The 3,995-nt window shown below is 44.2% G+C and overlaps 1 pseudogene; it reads right to left on the minus strand.

The window, feature by feature from the left end:
* Positions 1–785: 785 nt before the first annotated feature.
* Positions 786–903, minus strand: LOC145401125 (5S ribosomal RNA; annotated as a pseudogene).
* Between the last annotated feature and the right edge of the window lie 3,092 nt (positions 904–3,995).

The following is a 3,995-nucleotide window of genomic DNA, read 5'->3' on the forward strand; positions in this document are numbered from 1 at the left end:
AAAATGCCTGGGATGGTATGGGTTAATTACCCACTAAACCACCAAGTGCCATAATTCTGTTATGTGGCTACCACCCACTGTAGTAAATGGTTTCCTTTACATTTGGTTTGTCACTCAGTGTAGAGTCACCCATAGGCAGAAGGAACTGGAATGAGAGAAGGAAAGAAAGACAGAAGAGGGAGTGGGAAGTCACCCATTGGCAGAAAGATGAGGAAAAAATGAAGGAATGAAAGACAGAGGAGGAAGGAAGATATATATATATCCATCCATCCATCATCCAATCCTACATTTCCCCATGAGGAGCGTAGGAGCCCGGGGCTAGGCAATTGGTCCCGACATTTAAGATGAGAGTGACCAGCCTCACTCATCCCTGAGTGGCATTACATGAGCAATCAACCCCAACCACCTCTTAGATATAAACCTTCACCGGCTCAATCCGACTGGAGCGCAATAATTACCCACTAAACCACCAGGTGCCAAAATTTGGTTATATGGTTATCACCCAGCATAGTAAATGGTTTCCTGGTGCACAGGAAACCATTTGGCTTGTCACTCAGTGTAGAGTCACCCACAGGCTGAAGGAAGTGGAAAGAAGGAAGGAAAGAAAGACAGAAGAGTGAGTATCAAGTCACCTGTAGGCAGAAGGACAAGGAAAGAATGAAGGAAAGAAAGACAGAAGAGAATGGAAGGAAAGAAGGATGGAGAGGAAAGGGCAGACATCCGAGAGCAGCATTACATTGAGTGAGTGGATGGTGAGCGCCTCCACCTATCACACTAAAACATTATGCCAACAGCATATGGTGTTCCCAGGCGGTCACCCATCCAAGTACTAACCAGACCCAACGTTGCTTAACTTCACTGATCGGACGAGAAGCAGTGCACTCAACGTGGTATGCCGTATATACAGTAATCCCTCCACTATCCGACGTAACAGAGCCAAAGGCACGTCCGGAAAGTGGTCCTGTCCGGATAGTGGGCACCAGCCTCCTGGACTTGTACTTATAGACCCTAACCCAGCCTAACTTTGAAAGCCACCTACATAACTCCCTACTGGACATGCATAGCACCTATTTAAACCTATTTAAGACCCTATTCACACCAATAATGGACATAAAGCATGAAATAAATGAAAAGGAACCAAAGAATGAGGAATTAGAAGTGACTGTACCTCAGCCAGGGTACTTATATCAGGTTTGTGGCTGCCTTTCTAAGGTTTTGGCAGTGGTGAAAATGCTCTTGAAGCACGTACAATAATCCAGTGTTGTGCTGCACTTAATTCTTTGCACGTGAGTTATAATTGTTTAACACTGCACATTGTTCTTAACTGCACCACTGCAGTTCTAACCAGACAAACTGCCAATTTGCACTCCACAGTTGATCCTTAACACTCTAAGTTCAAATTTCTTAACACTGCACAACACTGTAAATTCCCATTTGGTCTAGAGGTGAGGTATTGCAATATATTCACCGTTTATTCACAGAAAACGAGCACGTGTGGCTTCCAGTGCGATAAGGATCTATTCACAATCGAAGTTTGGGAGTAACTGTTGATGTCGGAGAAACAGAGATGCCAGATTGCAACGGCCACATTACCAATCTCCTCAACTTTCATTACTAAATTTAACTTTTCATTACCAAATTCATAAAGCTAGCATTTACTCTTCACTAATTATATATACGCGTGGAAATACATGTAATCACTCTCCTTATAATTAACAGCATGTTGATTATTTTCACGCTATGTAGGGTAGCAGATTAATCTGAGAGCAAACAATCCACCATCTCCATCCTGTGTATCCTCATACATGTGAAAAATCCGTTTGGTAATGCATTATTTTGATTCATTACCAAACGAATTTTTCATTACCAAATTGGCCCACATTTGGTAATGAAAAATAACAAATGGCAACCCTGACAGGGAAAGAGGCAGGGGGGAGGAAGGAAGGGGTGAAGGGGTGATGGTGTATGCAGCTGTTTGGCGCTGCAAGAGAATTTCAAATTACGAGTGGGAAAAAATTCGGATTTTGGGGGGATTTTTTTCTTTTTTTGGCCATTATTCGGTTCCGATGGTCCAGGCCCACAATGTCCGGTAAGTGGGGATGTCCAGAAAATAGAGGGATTACTGTATATATATATATATATATATATATATATATATATATAAATATGGCAGAGTATAAGAGAGAAGTGGAGGAACGATTGGGCAATTATGAACTGGAGCAGATGGGAGACGTGGAAGGTGTGTGTAGGATATTTACAGAAGAAATATGTGCAGCATGTGATGTGGTGTGTGGAAGGAAGAGAAGACGGAGGGGGGTGCAAGGAACAGCGTGGTGGACTGAAGAGGTGAAACAGGCTGTGGCACAAAAGAAGAAAGCATACAATGAATGGATGAGAAATAGGGGCGTGGAAGAAGTTGAGAGGTGGAAGAGAGAGTTATATGTAGAAAGAAAGAGAGAGGTGAAAAGATTAGTAAGAGAGAGTAAGAAGAGAGTGGATGAGGAATTTGGAAGGACTTTGAGTGTAAAATGGAGGGACTGTAAGAAAATGTTCTGGAAAGAGGTGAAAAGAATAAGGCAGGGTGGAAGTGAAGTTAGCAGGGGAGTGAAAGATAAAAATGGTAGATTACTAGTGGAGAAGGGAGAAAAAGTGAGCAGATGGAGAGAACACTTTAAGGAATTGTTGAACGTAGAGGATGGAAGTAATGCGAGTATAAGTGGCTGGGGAATGGCTGGGAGAAGGAAGGAGGTGAGAAGACAGGAAGAAATCAGTAGGATAGAAGTTGTGGAAGCAATGAAGAAAGTTAAATCAGGGAAAGCCCAAGGAATTGATGGCATGTGTGGTGAAATGCTGATGCATGGGGGAGAGATAGTAGTAGAATGGATGTGGAAGATGTGCAGATTGGCCTGGGAGGAAGGTAGAGTCCCGGAGGATTGGAAGTCAGGTATAATTATTCCCTTGCACAAAGGATCTATCTATCTATCTATAGCCCGATGCCCTAATCCCGCAAAGGGTGGCCGCAGACAAAACGCCTCCAATTCACTCTGTCACCCACCATTTGACTCCCCTCCCCCCAACTCATCCCCCCCTCCCTCATATACCTCTCAACTCCATCCCTCCACCTCATCCTCGGTCTACCCCTCCCTCTCCCTCCCTCCACCTCACCTATATACACCCTCTTAGTCAGTCTTTCATTCTCCATTCTCTCCACATGTCCAAACCACCTCAGTGTATTTCTCCTAATCTTTTCAACCACATCCACATCTACCCCACAACGTTCCTTCACTTCTTCATTCGTCAACCTGTCCCTCCACGTCACTCCACATGCTCCTCTCAAGTAACTCATTTCCACTGCTCTCACTCTTGACTTGTTCCCCTCTTGCAAGGTCCACGCCTCGCTTCCATACGTCAGGGTAGGGATCACAATACCATCATGCAGTGACTTCTTAACTTCCATACTCACCTCCCTATTTCTCATCACTGCTTTCAGTGTACCAACAACCTTTCTTCCCTGCTGTACCCTTTCACGTACTTCATCCCCCAAAGTTCCATCCTTACTCATCACACTACCCAAGTACTTGAATGCACTCACATTCTCCATATCCTCACCAAACAACCTCACTGCACACTCTGTGACTTCATTCCTCTCAAACACCATAACTTTACTTTTGTTTACATTAACTTTCAGCTTCCTCCTCCTACACACTGTCCCAAATTCATTCACCAAACCTTGCAACTCCCATTCATCTTCACTCAACAATACTGTATCATCAGCAAACAGCAACACCGGAAGCTTCCAAATCTCACCCTCATTCATTAGGGCCACCCCCACATCCACTGCCCTACCTTGCACCTCCTTTACAACCCCATCCATATATATATTAAACAGCCATGAAGACATCACACAACCCTGTTTCAGTCCCACATTGAGATCAAAGAACTCAGCTCACCATCCACTCCCACCGTAGCCCTAGCTCCCGCGAACATACTCTTCA

Source organism: Coenobita brevimanus, chromosome 54 (assembly GCF_032717465.1).
Source record: "Coenobita brevimanus isolate Jiangsu-jjx chromosome 54, ASM3271746v2, whole genome shotgun sequence".
Classification (NCBI taxonomy): Eukaryota; Metazoa; Arthropoda; class Malacostraca; order Decapoda; family Coenobitidae; genus Coenobita; species Coenobita brevimanus.